We start from the raw sequence: 17,050 nt of genomic DNA, 5'->3' as shown, positions 1-17,050 counted from the left end.
GTAAAACTTGCAACAACAAAGTAGAGGACGTCTAACTTGTTTTTGCAGGGCATGTTGTGATGTGATATGGTCAAGGCATGATACTATATTTTATTGTATGAGATGATCATGTTTTGTAACCGAGTTATCGGCAACTGGCAGGAGCCATATGGTTGTCGCTTTATTGTATGCAATGCAATCGCCCTGTAATTGCTTTACTTTGTCACTAAGCGGTAGCCATAGTCGTAGAAGCAATAGTTGGCGAGACGACAACGATGCTACGATGGAGATCAAGGTGTCGCGCCGATGACGATGGTGATCATGATGGTGCTTCGGAGATGGAGATCACAAGCGCAAGATGATGATGGCCATATCATATCACTTATATTGATTGCATGTGATTTTTATCTTTTATGCATCTTATCTTGCTTTGATTGACGGTAGCATTATAAGATGATCTCTCACTAAATTCAAGATAAAAGTGTTCTCCCTGAGTATGCACCGTTGCCAAAGTTCGTCGTGCCCAGACACCATGTGATGATCGGGTGTGATAAGCTCTACGTCCATCTACAACGGGTGCAAGCCAGTTTTGCACATGCAGAATACTCAGGTTAAACTTGACGAGCCTAGCATATGTAGATATGGCCTCGGAACACTAAGATCGAAAGGTCGAGCGTGAATCATATAGTAGATATGGTCAACATAGTGATGTTCACCATTGAAAACTACTCCATTTCACGTGATGATCGGTTATGGTTTAGTTGATTTGGATCACGTGATCACTTAGATGACTAGAGGGATGTCTATCTAAGTGGGAGTTCTTAAGTAATATGATTAATTGAACTTAAATTTATCATGAACTTAGTCCTGGTAGTATTTGCATATCTATGTTGTAGATCAATAGCTCGCGATGTAGCCCCCCGTTTATTTTGATATGATTCCTAGAGAAAACTAAGTTGAAAGATGATAGTAGCAATGATGCGGACTTGTTCCGTGATCTGAGGATTTTCCTCATTGCTGCACAGAAGAATTATGTCCTTGATGCACCGCTAGGTGACAGACCTATTGCAGGAGCAAATGCAGACATTATGAACGTTTTGACAAAAGCTCGGTATGATGACTACTTGATAGTTTAGTGCACCATGCTTTACGGCTTAGAACCGGGACTTCAAAAATGTTTTGAACGCCACGGAGCATATAAGATGTTCCAAGAGTTGAAATTGGTATTTCATACTCATGCTTGTGTCGAGAGGTATGAGACCTCTGACAGTACTTTGCCTACAAGATGCAGGAGAATAGCTCAACCAGTGAGCATGTGCTCAGATTGTCTGGGTACTACAATTGCTTGAATCAAGTGGGAGTTAATTTTCCAGATAAGATAGTAACTAACATAATTCTCTAGTCACTATCACCAAGTTACTAGAACTTCGTGATGAACTATAATATGCAAGGGATGACGAAAGTAATTCCCGAGCTCTTCGCGGTGCTGAAATCGACGAAGGTAGAAATCAAGAAAGAGCATCAAGTGTTGATGGTTAACAAGACCACTAGTTTCAAGAAAAGGGCAAAGGGATAGAAGGGGAACTTCAAGAAGAACGGCAAGCAAGTTGCTGCTCAAGTGAAGAAGTCCAAGTCTGGACCTAAGCCAGAGACTAAGTGCTTCTACTGCAAAGGGACTGGTCACTGGAAGCGGAACTGCTCCAAGTATTTGGCGGATAAGAAGGATGGCAAAGTGAACAAAGGTATATTTGATATACATGTTATTGATGTGTACTTTACTAGTGTTTATAGCAACCCCTCAGTATTTGATACTAGTTCAGTTGCTAAGATTAGTAACTCAAAACGGGAGTTGCAGAATGAACAGAGACTAGTTAAGGGTGAAGTGACGATGTGTGTTGGAAGTGGTTCCAAGATTGATATGATCATCATCGCACACTCCCTATACTTTCGGGATTAGTGTTGAACCTAAATAAGTGTTATTTGGTGTTCGCGTTAAGCATGAATATGATTTGATCATGTTTATTGCAATACGCTTATTCATTTAAGTTAGAGATCAATTGTTGTTCTGTTTACATGAATAAAACCTTATATGGTTACACACCCAATGAAAATGGTTCGTTGGATCTCGATCGTAGTGATACACATATTCATAATATTGAAGCCAAAAGATGCAAAGTTAATAATGATAGTGCAACTTATTTGTGGCACTACCGTTTAGGTCATATTGATGTAAAGCGCATGAAGAAACTCCATGCTGATGGGCTTTTGGAATCACTTGATGCTTGCGAACCATGCCTCTTGGGCAAGATGACTAAAACGCCATTCTCCGGAACAATGGAGCGAGCAATAGATTTGTTGGAAATCATACATACTGATGTATGTGGTCCGATGAATATTGAGGCTCGCGGTGGGTATCGTTATTTTCTGACCTTCACAGATGATTTGAGCAGATATGGGTATATCTACTTGATGAAACACAAGTCTGAAATAGTTGAAAAGTTCAAAGAATTTCAGAGTGAAGTGGAGAATTATCATAACAAGAAAATAAAATTTCTACGATCTGATCGTAGAGACGAATATTTGAGTTATGAGTTTGGCCTTCAATTAAAACAATGTGGAATAGTTTCACAAACTCATGCCACCTGGAACACCATAGCATAATGGTGTGTCCGAACGTCATAACCGTACTTTATTGGATATAGTGCAATCTATGATGTCTCTTACCGATTTACCACTATCGTTTTGGGGTTATGCATTAGAGACAACTGCATTCACGTTAAATAGGGCACCATCTAAATCCGTTGAGACGACACAGTATGAACTATGGTTTGGCAAGAAACCAAAGTTGTCGTTTCTTAAAGTTTGGGGTTGCGATGATTATAAGAAAAAGTTTCATCTTGATAATCTCAAACCCAAATCGGAGAAATGTGTCTTCATAGGATACCCAAAGGAGACAGTTGGGTACACCTTCTATCACAGATCCGAAGGCAAGATATTCGTTGCTAAGAATGGATCTTTCTAGAGAAGGAGTTTCTCTCGAAAGAAGTGAGTGGGAGGAAAGTAGAACTTGATGAGGTAACTGTACCTACTCCCTTATTAGAAAGTAGTTCATCACAGAATCTGTTCCTGTGACTACTACACCAATTAGTAAGGAAGCTAATGATGATGATCATGTAACTTTAGATCAAGTTACTACCGAACCTCGTAGGTAAACCAGAGTGATATCCGCACCAGAGTGGTACGGTAATCCTGTTCTGGAGGTCATGTTACTTGACCATGACGAACCTACGAACTATGAGGAAGCAATGATGAGCCCAGATTCCGCGAAATGGCTTGAGGCCATGAAATCTGAGATGAGATCCATGTATGAGAACAAAGTATGGACTTTGATTGACTAGCCCAATGATCGGCGAGCCATTGAGATTAAATGGATCTTCAAGAGGAAGACGGACGTTGATAGTAGTGTTACTATCTACAAAGTTAGAATTGTCACAAAAGGTTTTCGACAAGTTCAAAGTGTTGACTACGATGAAAGTTTCTCACTCGTATCTATGGTTAAGTCTGTCCGAATCATGTTAGAAGTTGCCGCATTTTATGAAATCTGGCAAATGGATAAACAAAACTGCATTCCCTAATGGATTTATTAAAGAAGAGTTGTATATGATGCAACCAGAAGGTTTTATCAATCCTAAAGGTGCTAACAAAATATGCAAGCTCCAGCGATCCATCTATGGACTGGTGCAAGCATCTCAGAGTTGGAATACACGCTTTGATAAGTTGATCAAAGGATATAGTTTTATACAGACTTGCGGTGAAGCCTGTATTTACAAGAAAGTGAGTGGGAGCACTACAACATTTCTGATAAGTATATGTGAGTGACATAGTATTGATCGGAAATAATGTAGAATTATTCTGCAAAGCATAAAGGAGTGTTTGAAAGGAGTTTTTCAAAGAAAGACCTCGGAGAAGCTGCTTACATATTGAGCATCAAGATCTATAGAGATAGATCAAGACGCTTGATAAGTTTTTTCAATGAGTAAATACCTTGACAAGATTTTGAAGTAGTTCAAAATGGAACAGTCAAAGAAAGAGTTCTTGCCTGTGTTACAAGGTGTGAAATTGAGTAAGACTCAAAGCCCGACCATGGCAGAAGATAGAAAGAGAATGAAAGTCATTCCCTATGCCTTGGCCATAGGTTCTATAAAGTATGCCATGCCGTGTACCAAATCTATTGTATACCCTACATTGATTTCGGCAAGGGAGTACAATAGTGATCTAGGAGTAGATCACTGGACAGCGGTCAAATTATCCTTAGTGGAATAAGGATATGTTTCTCAATTATGGAGGTGACAAAAAGGTTCGTCGTAAAGGGTTACGTTCATGCAAATTTTGACACTGATCTAGATGACTCTAAGTCTCAATCTGGATACATATTGAAAGTGGGAGCAATTAGCTAGAGTAGCTCCGTGCAGAGCATTGTTGACATAGAAATTTGCAAAATACATACGGATCTGAATGTGGCAGACCCGTTAAATAAACTTCTCTCACAAGCAAAACATGATCACACCTTAGTACTCTTTGGGTGTTAATCACATAGCGATGTGAACTGGATTATTGACTCTAGTAAACCCTTTGGGTGTTGGTCACATGACGATGTGAACTATGGGTGTTAATCACATGGTGATGTGAACTATTGGTATTAAATCACATGGTGATGTGAACTAGATTATTGACTCTAGTGCAAGAGGGAGACTGAAGGAAATATGCCCTAGAGGCAATAATAAAGTTATTCTTTATTTCCTTATATCATGATAAATGTTTATTATTCATGCTAGAATTGTATTAACCGGAAACATAATACATGTGTGAATACATAGACAAACAGAGTGTCACTAGTATGCCTCTACTTGACTAGCTCGTTAATTAAAGATGGTTATGTTTCCTAACCATAGACATGAGTTGTCATTTGATTAACGGGATCACATCATTAGGAGAATGATGTGATTGACTTGACCCATTCCGTTAGCTTAGCACGTGATCGTTTAGTATGTTGCTATTGCTTTCATCATGACTTATACATGTTCCTATGACTATGAGATTATGCAACTCCTGCTTACCGGAGGAACACTTTGTGTGCTACCAAACATCACAACGTAACTGGGTGATTATAAAGGTGCTCTACAGGTGTCTCCAAAGGTACTTGTTGGGTTGGCGTATTTCGAGATTAGGATTTGTCACTCCGATTGTCGGAGAGGTATCTCTGGGCCCACTCGGTAATACACATCACTTAAGCCTTGCAAGCATTGCAACTAATGAGTTAGTTGCGGGATGATGTATTACGGAACGAGTAAAGAGACTTGCCGGTAACGAGATTAAGCTAGGTATTGAGATACCGACGATCGAATCTCGGGCAAGTAACATACCGATGACAAAGGGAACAACGTATGTAGTTATGCGGTTTGACCGATAAACATCTTCGTAGAATATGTGGGAGCCAATATGAGCATCCAGGTTCCGCTATTGGTTATTGACTGGAGACGTGTCTCGGTCATGTCTACATAGTTCTCGAACCCGTAGGGTCCGCACGCTTAAAGTTTGATGATGGTTATATTATGAGTTTATGTGTTTTGATGTACCGAAGGTAGTTCGAAGTCCCGGATGTGATCACGGACATGACGAGGAGTCTCGAAATGGTCGAGACATGAAGATTGATATATTGGACGACTATATTCGGACACCGGAATGGTTCCGGGGGTTATCGGATAAATACCGGAGTACCGGGGGGTTACCGAAACCCCCGGAGGTTATTGTGCCTCATGGGTCCAAGTGGTGGAAGAGGAGAGGCGGCCAAGGGGCAGTCGCGCGCCCCTCCCCCCAAGTCCGAATTGAACAAGGAGGGGGGCGGCGCCCCCCCTTTCCTTTCCCCCTCTCTCTCCTTCCCTCTCCTCTCCTACTCCAACATGGAAGGGGGGAGTCCTACTCCCGGTGGGAGTAGGACTCCTCATGGGGCGCGCCAAGGGTGGCCGGCCCCCTCCCCCTCCTCCACTCCTTTATATACGGGGAGGGAGGCACCCCCTAGAGACACAACAATTGATCCCTTGGATCTCTTAGCCGTGTGCGGTGCCCCCTCCACCACAATCCACCTCGGTCATATCGTAGCGGTGCTTAGGCGAAGCCCTGCGTCGGTAGAACGTCATCATCGTCACCACGCCATCGTGCTGACGGAACTCTCCCTCAAAGCTCGGCTGGATCGGAGTTCGAGGGACGTCATCGATTTGAACGTGTGCTGAACTCGGAGGTGCCGTGCGTTCGGTACTTGATCGGTCGGATCGTGAAGACGTATGACTACATCAACTGCGTTGTGCTAATGCTTTCGCTTTTGGTCTACGAGGGTACGTGGACACACTCTCCCCTCTCGTTGCTATGCATCACCATGATCTTGCGTGTGCGTCGGATTTTTTTTGAAATTACTACATTCCCCAACAGAAATTTGGCAAATGGATGTCAAAACTGCACTCCTGAATGGATTTTTTGAAGAAGAGTTGTATATGATGCAACCCGAAGGTTTTTTTGATCCAAAGGATGCTAACAAAGTGTGCAAGCTCCAGCGATCCATTTATGGACTGGTGCAAGCATCTCGGAGTTGGAATAAACGTTTTGATAGTGTGATCAAAGCATATGGTTTTATACAGACTTTTGGAGAAGCCTGTATTTATAAGAAAGTGAGTGGGAGCTCTGTAACATTTCTAATATTAAATGTGGATGACATATTGTTGATTGGAAATGATAAAGAATTTCTGGATAGCATAAAAGGATACTTGAACAAGAGTTTTTCAATGAAAGACCTTGGTGAAGCTGCTTATATATTGGGCATCAAGATCTATAGAGATAGATCAAGACGCTTAATTGGACTTTCACAAAGCACATACCTTGATAAAGTTTTGAAGAAGTTCAAAATGGATCAAGCAAAAAAAGGTTCTTACCTGCGTTACAAGGTGTGAAGTTGAGTCAGACTCAATGCCCGATCACTGCAGAAGATAGAGAGAAAATGAAAGGTGTTCCCTATGCTTCAGCCATAGGCTCTATCATGTATGCAATGCTGTGCACCAGACCAGATGTGTGCCTTGCTATTAGTTTAGCAGGGAGGTACCAAAGTAATCCAGGAGTGGATCACTGGACAGCGGTCAAGAACATCCTGAGATACCTGAAAAGGACTAAGGATATGTTTCTCGTTTATGGAGGTGATAAAGAGCTCATCGTAAATGGTTACGTAGATCCAAGCTTTGACACTGATCCGGATGACTCTAAGTCACAAACCGGATACATATTTATATTGAACGGTGGAGCTGTCAGTTGGTGCAGTTCTAAGCAAAGCGTCATGGCGGGATCTACGTGTGAAGCAGAGTACATAGCTGCTTCGGAAGCAGTAAATGAAGGAGTCTGGATGAAGGAGTTCATATCCGATCTAGGTGTCATACCTAGTGCATCGGGTCCAATGAAAATCTTTTGTGACAATACTGGTGCAATTGCCTTGGCGAAGGAATCCAGATTTCACAAGAGAACCAAGCACATCAAGAGACGCTTCAATTCCATCCGCGATCAAGTCAAGGAGGGAGACATTGAGATTTTCAAAATACGTATGGATTTGAATGTTGCAGACCCGTTGACTAAGCCTCTCTCACGAGCAAAACATGACCAGCAGCAAGACTCCATGGGTGTTAGAATCATTACTATGTAATCTAGATTATTGACTCTAGTGCAAGTGGGAGACTGAAGGAAATATGCCCTAGAGGCAATAATAAAGTTGTTATTTATATTTCCTTATATCATGATAAATGTTTATTATTCATGCTAGAATTGTATTAACCGGAAAATTAGTACATGTGTGAATAGATAGACAAATAGAGTGTCACTAGTATGCCTCTACTTGACTAGCTCATTAATCAAAGATGGTTAAATTTCCTAGCCATAGACATGAGTTGTCATTTGATGAACGGGATCACGTCATTAGAGAATGATGTGATTGACATGACCCATCCGTTAGCTTAGCACTATGATCGTTTAGTTTATTGCTATTGCTTTCTTCATGACTTATACATGTTCCTATGACTATGAGATTATGCAACTCCTGAATACCGGAGGAACACTTAGTGTGCTATCAAACGTCACAACGTAACTGGGTGATTATAAAGATGCTCTACAGGTGTCTCCGATGGTGTTTGTTGAGTTGGCATAGATCAAGATTGGGGTTTGTCACTCCGATTGTCAGAGAGGTATCTCTGGGCCCTCTCGGTAATGCACATCACTATAAGCCTTGCTAGCAATGTAACTAATGAGTTAGTTGCGGGATGATGCATTACGGAACGAGTAAAGAGACTTGCCGATAACGAGATTGAACTAGGTATGATGATACCGACGATCAAATCTCGGGCAAGTAACATACCGATGACAAAGGGAACAACGCATGTTGTTGTGCGGTTTGACCGATAAAGATCTTCGTAGAATATGTAGGAACCAATATGAGCATCCAGGTTCCTCTATTTGTTATTGACCGGAGATGAGTCTCGGTCATGTCTACATAGTTCTCGAACCCGTAGGGTCCGCACGCTTAACATTCGATGACGATATGTATTATGAGTTATGTGATTTGATGCATCGAAGGTTGTTCGGAGTACCAGATGTGATCACGGACATGACGAGGAGTCTCAAAATGGTTGAGACATGAAGATTGATATATTGGAAGGTTATGTTTGGACACCGGAAAGGTTTCGGATAAGTCCGGGCATTTTTCGGAGTACCGGGGGGTTACCGGACCCCCCCCCCCCCCGGGGTTGGGGGCGGGTTAATGGGCCTTCATGGGCCTTAGTGGAAGAGAGGAGGAGGCGGCCAGGTGGAGGCGCGCGCCCCCCAAGCCCAATCTGAATTGGTGAGGGGGGCCGGCCCCCCTTTCCTTCTCTCCCTCTTCCCCTTCCTTCCCCTCCTAGTTGGACTTGGAAAGGGGGGAACCTACTCCTAGTTTGAGTAGGATTCCCCACTTGGGGCGCGCCCCATGAGGCCGGCCGGCCCCCTCCTCCACTCCTTTATATACGGGGGAGGGGGCACCGCATAGACACACAAGTTGATTTCTTAGCCGTGTGCGGTGCCCCCCTCTACAGATTTCCACCTCGGTCATATTGTCGTAGTGCTTAGGCGAAGCCCTACGTCGGTAACTTCATCATCACCGTCAACACGCCATCGGGCTGACGAAACTGTCCCTCAGCCTTAGCTGGATCTAGAGTTCGAGGGATGTCACGGAGCTGAACGTGTGCAGATCATGGTGGTGCCGTGCGTTCGGTACTTGATCAGTTGGATCACGAAGTGCTACCTCTTGAGCACTGCGTTGGTTTTCCCTTGAAGAGGAAAGGGTGATGGAGTAAAGTAGCGTAAGTATTTCCCTAGGTTTTTGAGAACCAAGGTATCAATCCAGTAGGAGGCCACGCTCGAGTCCCACGCACCTACACAAACAAATAAGAGCCTCGCAACCAACGCGATAAAGGGGTTGTCAATCCCTTCACGGTCACTTACCAGAGTGAGATCTGATAGATATGATAAGATGGTATTTTTGGTGTTTTTATGATAAAGAGAAATAAAGATGCAAAGTAAAAATAAACGGCAATAAAAATAGATAAGTGTTGGAAGATTAATATGATGGAGAATAGACCCGGGGGCCATAGGTTTCACTAGTGGCTTCTCTCAAGAGCAGAAGTATTACGGTGGGTGAACAAATTACTGTCGAGCAATTGATAGAATTGAGCATAGTTATGAGAATATCCAGGTATGATCATTTATATAGGCATCACATCCGTGACAAGTAGACCGAAACGATTCTGCATCTACTACTATCACTCCACAAATCGACCGCTATCCAACATGCATCTAGAGTATTAAGTTCAAAAGAACAGAGTAATGCTTTAAGCAAGATGACATGATGTAGAGGGATAAACTCATGCAATATGATATAAACCCCATCTTTTTATCCTCGATGGCAACAATACAATACGTGCCTTGCTGCCCCTGCTGTCACTGGGAAAGGACACCGCAAGATTGAACCCAAAGCTAAGCACTTCTCCCATTGCAAGAAAGATCAATCTAGTAGGCCAAACCAAACTGATAATTCGAAGAGACTTGCAAAGATAACCAATCATACATAAAAGAATTCAGAGGAGATTCAAATATTGTTCATAGATAAAGTTGATCATAAACCCAAAATTCATCGGTCTCGACAAACACACCGCAAAAGAAGAATTACATCAAATAGATCTCCAAGAGAATCGAGGAGAACTTTGTATTGAGATCCAAAGAGAGAGAAGAAGCCATCTAGCTAATAACTATGGACCCGAAGGTCTGAGGTAAACTACTCACACATCATCGGAGAGGCTATGGTGTTGATGTAGAAGCCCTCCGTGATCAATGCCCCCTCCGGCAGAGCGCCGGAAAAGGCCCCAAGATGGGATCTCACGGGTACAGAAGGTTGCGGTGGTGGAATTAGGGTTTTGGCTCCGTATATGATGTTTCCAGGGTGTATGGGTATATATAGGAGGAAGAAGTACGTCGATGGAGCAACGTAGGCCCCACGAGGGTGGAGGGCGCGCCTGGGGGAGGTGGGCGCACCCCCCTACCTCGTGCTCTCCTCGTTGATTGCTTTACATAGACTCCAAGTCCTCTGGATCACATTTTTTCTGAAAATCACGTTCCCAAAGGTTTCATTCCGTTTGGACTCCGTTTGATATCCTTTTCCTTCGAAACACTAAAATAGGAAAAAAACAGCAATTTGGGCTGGGCCTCCGGTTAATAGGTTAGTCCCAAAAATAATATAAAAGTGTATAATAAAGCCTATTAATCATCCAAAACAGAATATAATATAGCATGGAACAATAAAAAATTATAGATACGTTGGAGACGTATCACGAAGACGTTCGACTACATCAACCGCGTTACTTAACGCTTCCGCTTTCGCTCGTTGCTATGCTTCACCTAGATAGATCTTGCGTGATCGTAGGAATTTTTTTGAAATACTACGTTCCCCAACAACTATTTTACATGCCAAGAATTTGTAAATAAGGGAAAAGCTCCATACAGGTCCTAAAAAAAGGTGGTCTTTGAAGATCCTTTGGACACCCTGCCGCACGTCTGCGTCACTTTCGCCTTTGAGGGAGGTTCCTTGAAAGGAACGGTCCACGGTTGTCTTTACGAAATCGGGCTCGGAAAGAGTCCTTGTACTTCCATGGAATAGCTAGGTTTTAATGCACCTGTGGTATTGAAGAAGAAAGGGAAAAATAATCGAAGAAATAAAAAAGGTCAAGGTCATATAGGGTATAGCCATACTATAGACCCGTCCGTATTGTGCCTCCGTTGATGCCGAAGGTATTTTGAGTGTGTAATTATGCACATGCGGTACAAATGCCATGGATGTGTGTGGCAATCGACGGAGGTGAAACTGCTAGGCTAGCTCTGGAGTTGCCGAGCTGTCATCGTACATAGTTGACCGGACTCGTTTGTCCGGGGGCTTGATGGCCGATGAGGTGTGCGGCTTAATAGGGCCGCTTTGTACCTCGAACGCGAGGGCCACGGTGTGCTCCTCGGTACGGAGGGAGCACTCTGTGTTTCCGTTAACTGTAATGACGCCGCGGGGTCCTGGCATTTTGAGCTTTAAGTAAGCATAATGCAGGACCGCGTTGAAGCGGGCGATGGCGGTTCGTCCGAGCAGTGCGTGATAGCCACTGCGGAAGGGGATGATGTCGAAGATCAAGTCTTCGCTTTGGAAGTTGTCCGGCGAACCGAAGACTACTTCCAATGTTATGGAGCCCGTACAACGGGCTTCAACACTAGGAATTACTCCTTTAAAGTTTTCCGGCTTGATTCTTGACGGATCAATACCCATTTTGCGGACAGTGTCCTGATAAAGCAGGTTAAGACTGCCGCCGCCGTCCATGAGGACTCCTATGAGATGGAATCTTTCGATAATTGGATCAAGAACCAATGCCGCCGAACCTCCATGACAGATACTGGTCGGATGGTCTCTGCGATCGAAAGTGATCGGATAGGCTGACCATGGGTTGAATTTTGGGGCGACCGGCTCTACGCCGTAGACGTCCCTTAGTGCACGCTTGTGCTTCGTCTTGGGTATATTTGTAACATATATATCATATTCACTGTTTTTACCTCGGGGGAAAATCTCTTTTGTCCCCCTGTGTTCGGTTGGCGAGGCTCTTCATCATCGTCCTTGCTAGGCGGCCCTTTCCCCTTATGCTCGGTGTTGAGCTTACCGGCCTGTTTAAAGACCCAACAATTTCTATTGGTATGATTGGCAGGCTTGTCCGGGGTGCCATGAATCTGGCAAGGCCGATCAAGTATTCTGCCCAAACTGGATGGACCATCTTTGTATCGTTTGAATGGCTTCTTCCGCTGTCAAGATTTGGACCCGCTGAATCTGGCGCTGACCACCATATCTTAGGTATCGTTATTGTTTTTTGGCGGTTATGTTTGTTGCGTCGTGGCCTACCGTTGCCGTCTCTGGCTTCGGAGGTGCTAGGGTCGCTGGTGCTGTTGCTTTGACGAGCTAGCCAGCTATCTTCTCCCACGCGAAAGCGGGTCATGAGTGTAGTAAGAGCTGCCATGGACTTCGGTTTTTCTTGCCGAGGTGTCTAGAGAGCGACTTGTCCTGGACGCTGTGTTTAAAGGCCGCAAGGGCTTCGGCATCCGGGTAATCAACAATTTGGTTCTTTTTAATTAAGAACCTGGTCCAAAGCTTCAGGGCTGATTCTCCGGGCTGCTGGACTATGTGGCTAAGGTCATCGGCGTTTGGAGGCTGGACATATGTGCCTTGGAAGTTGTCTCTGAAGGCATCTTCCAAATCTTCCCAGCTACCAATAGAGTTTTCTGGGAGGCTGTTTAACCAGTGTCGTGCTGGTCCCTTGAGCTTCAGGGGGAGGTACTTGATGGCGTGGAGATCGTCACCGCAGGCCATGTGGATATGGAGAAGAAAATCTTCGATCCATACTGCAGGATCTGTCGTTCCATCGTATGATTGAATGTTCACGGGTTTAAACCCTTCTGGGAACTGGTGCTCCATTACCTCATCGGTGAAGCATAAAGGGTGTGCGGCGCCTTGGTATCGGGCGACGTCACGACGCAGTTCGGATGAAGTCCGTATGTGGTTTTCGGCCCGGGTGAGGTTGTGCCTGTCGCGCCAGGCCCGATGGCCATCTTCTTGCATTGGGGCACACCCCCTTGATCCATAGATTGATCTGGCTTGGCCTGCTCTATTGTCCAGGTCCTGTCGTAGGTCATAGGTATATCCTGGGGCCGCTGTCTCTCTACCTCTATGGCGGAGTGGTGCGGGCTGGTGTTCGGCCTGGGTGGCCGCTCTATCCCGTCCACGCGGTGGCCGGTCTGGTTCATCAGTGCGGTCATGTCTTGACGGTATTGGCTCGAGGGCCTCCTCATCGAATTGTGGTAGTAGCCGACGCTTCAGATAACTTTTTGTTGGGCGTTGGAGACCATGCTCTTCGGCAGCTAGGACCTAGGTCCATCTGTCGTTGAGTGTATCCTGTTTGGCTTGGAGCTATTGTTGCTTCTTTTTAGGCTTCTCGCCGTGGCGATTAGCTGGCGCTTAAAGCGCTCCTGCTCAAGTGGTTCCTCTGGCATGATGAAGTCTTCGTCGCCGAGGCTCACATCATCCTCGGAGAGTGGTAGATCGTTTCTATCCTCCGAGTCCTCGTTCCCGACCGGATCGTCAGGGTTAACTTGCCCCTCCTCCCAATCATCATGTTCGGATGTTGGTTCGATGTGGGTTTCAGGGTCTTCGGCATTGTCCGGAGTGTTATTGTCTCCAGCGCCGGTATTACTGTCTTTTTCACAACGCGATTTTGAACGGCGCCGCTAACGTCGACGCTTCGGTGGTGCCTCAACAGGCTCGTCCTCGACCGGATCCTTCCTGTCATCGCCGTCATCTTCTTTGGGTGTGTCCACCATATGCACATCATATGTGGAGGTGGCCATCCAAGGTCCGGTAAACGGCGGGTCTTGGCCTTGTTCGTCTTCGGCATCGTCGTGCATGCTGTCGATGTCTTCGGAGGCGTAGTCCAGCATGTCGGTTAAATCCACGACAGTGTCTATGAAGTGGGTATTGGGTGGGACGTAAAATTCCCCGCCCCTAGTCTGGGCTGGGCGTAGTTCGGAAGTGATTCCTCTGTAATGGCGAGGGATCACATGAAGTCCAGAGCCTCGTTTAAGAGCGAGGTTTGGACGGGGAAACGAGAGTCCGTGGAGCTAGGTAGGGCAGGAGTCTCCTGGCCAAGATCACATAACGTGGACCTCAAGAATTCAGAGCTGGTATCTAGGGGTGAATCTGGCTTTCCGATGACAGGGGGAACCTGGCTTGACTCCGTGCTTGCCGGTAAAACAGTCCCCTCCAGATCTCCGGTAGCGAGCTCCATAATTGCAGAGAGTCCGGTGGGCTCTAAACTCCCATCTTCGGACCTCATAGTTTGCTCCGGATCTAAGGCCAGAGCGGTGGTCGGGGTTGCGAACCCTTCGAAGATCAAGTCTCCTCGGATATCAGCGACATAGTTCAGATTTCTGAAACTGATCTGATGACCAGGAGTGTAGCTGTCGATCTGTTCAAGGTGGCCAATCGAGTTGGCATGCAACACGAAGCCGCCGAACACGACAATTTGACTGGGGAGAAAAGTCTCTCCCAAAATAGCATCATTGTAGATGATCAATCGAGCCATCGAACCTTCTGTTGACGGCACAGTGGAACTCTCAATGAAAGCACCAATGTCGGTGTCAAAACCGGCCGATCTCGGGTAGGGGGTCCCGAACTGTGCGTCTGAGGATCGAAGGAAACAGGAGGCAGGAGACACGATGTTTACCCAGGTTCGGGCCCTCTTAATGGAGGTAATACCCTACTTCCTGCTTCATTGACTTTGATGAGTATAGGGGTTACAAGAGTTGATCTACCTCGAGATCGTAATGGCTAAACCCTAGATGTCTAGCCTATATGATTTGTCTTAGCCTCTACGGACTAAACACTCCGGTTTATATAGACACTGGAGGGGCCTAGGGTTGTACAGAGTCGGTTTACAGAGAAAGGAAACTACACATCCAAACGCCAAGCTTGCCATCCACGCAAAGGAGAGTCTCATCTGGACACAGGGGAAGGCCCTCTGTCTTGTATCTTCACGGCCCATCAGTCCAGCCCATGTAACATAGGCCGGATCCCCGAGGACCCCATACTCTAGGACTCCCTCACGGGTGTCTGTCTCTCCCACTTTAGTTGGATCGGATTCGATGAAGAGGGTCCTTATGAAGGGTAAAAGAGCAATTGGCATATCACCGTTGTGGCTTTTGCATAGGTAAGAAACGTTCTTGCTAGAAACCCATAGCAGCCACGTAAAACATGCAACAACAATTAGAGGACGTCTAACTTGTTTTTGTTGGGTATGCTATGTGATGTGATATGGCCAAAAGGATGTGATGAATTATATATGTGATGTATGAGATTGATCATGTTCTTGTAATAGGAATGACGACTTGCATGTCGATGAGTATGACAACCGGCAGCAGCCATAGGAGTTGTCTTAATTTATTGTATGACCTGCGAGTCAATGTAAACTCCATGTAATTACTTTACTTTATTGCTAACCGATAGCCATAGTAGTAGAAGTAATAGTTGGCGAGACAACTTCATGAAGACATGATGATGGAGTTGATGGTGTCATGCCGGTGACGAAGATGATCATGCCGCGCCTCGAAGATGGAGATCAAAGGCGCAAGATGATATTGGCCATATCATGTCACTTTATGATTTGCATGTGATGTTTGTCATGTTTACATCTTATTTGCTTAGAACGACGGTAGCATAAATAAGATGATCCCTCACTAAAATTTCAAGAAAAGTGTTCCCCCTAACTATGCACCATTGCGAAGGTTCGTTGTTTCTAAGCACCACGTGATGATCAGGTGTGATAGATTCTAACGTTTGCATACAACGGGTGTAAGCCAGATTTACACATGTGAAACACTTAGGTTGACTTGATGAGCCTAGCATGTACAAACATGGCCTCGAAACACGAGAGACCGAAAGGTCGAACATGAGTCGTATAGTAGATGCGATCAACATGGAGATGTTCACCGTTGATGACTAGTCCGTCTCACGCGATGATCGGACACGGGCTAGTCGATTTAGATCATGTATCACTTAGATGACTAGAGGGATGTCTATCTAAGTGGGAGTTCATTAAATAATTTGATCAGATGAACTTAATTATCATGAACTTAGTCTAAATTGTCTTTACAATCTATCCTGTAGATCCAATGGACCACGCTAATGTTGCCCTGAACTTCAACGCGTTCCTAGAGAAAACCAAGATGAAAGACGATGGAAGCAACTATACGGACTGGGTCCGTAACTTGAGGATCATCCTCATAGCTGCCAAGAAAGCATATGTCCTTGAAGCACCGCTAGGTGACGAACCCATTTTCCCAGCAACTCAAGACGTTATGAACGCCTGGCAGTCGCGTAGTGATGATTACTCCCTGGTTCAGTGCGGCATGCTTTACAGCTTAGAATCGGGGCTCCAAAAGCGTTTTGAGTAGCACGGAGCATATAAGATGTTCCAAGAGCTGAAAATGGTTTTCCAAGCTCATGCCCGGGTCGAGAGATATGAAGTCTCCGACAAGTTCTACTATTGTAAGATGGAGGAAAACAGTTCTGTTAGCAAGCATATACTCAAAATGTCTGGGTTGCACAACCGCTTGTCTCAGCTGGGAGTTAATCTTCTAGATGACTCGGTCATGGACAAAATCCTCCAGTCGCTTCCACCTAGCTACAAGAGCTTTGTGATGAACTACAATATGCAAGGGATGGAGAAATCTATTCCTAAGTTATATTCAATATTGAAATCAACGGAGGTGGAGATCAAAAAGGAACATCAAGTGTTGATGGTGAATAAGACCACTAGTTTCAAGAAAGGCAAGGGTAAGAAGAACTTCAAGAAGGACTGCAAGGGAGTTGCCGCGCCCGGTA

Source organism: Aegilops tauschii, chromosome 5 (genome assembly GCF_002575655.3).
Source record: "Aegilops tauschii subsp. strangulata cultivar AL8/78 chromosome 5, Aet v6.0, whole genome shotgun sequence".
In the NCBI taxonomy this organism is placed as follows: domain Eukaryota; kingdom Viridiplantae; phylum Streptophyta; class Magnoliopsida; order Poales; family Poaceae; genus Aegilops; species Aegilops tauschii.
This window is presented reverse-complemented; position numbering follows the sequence as displayed.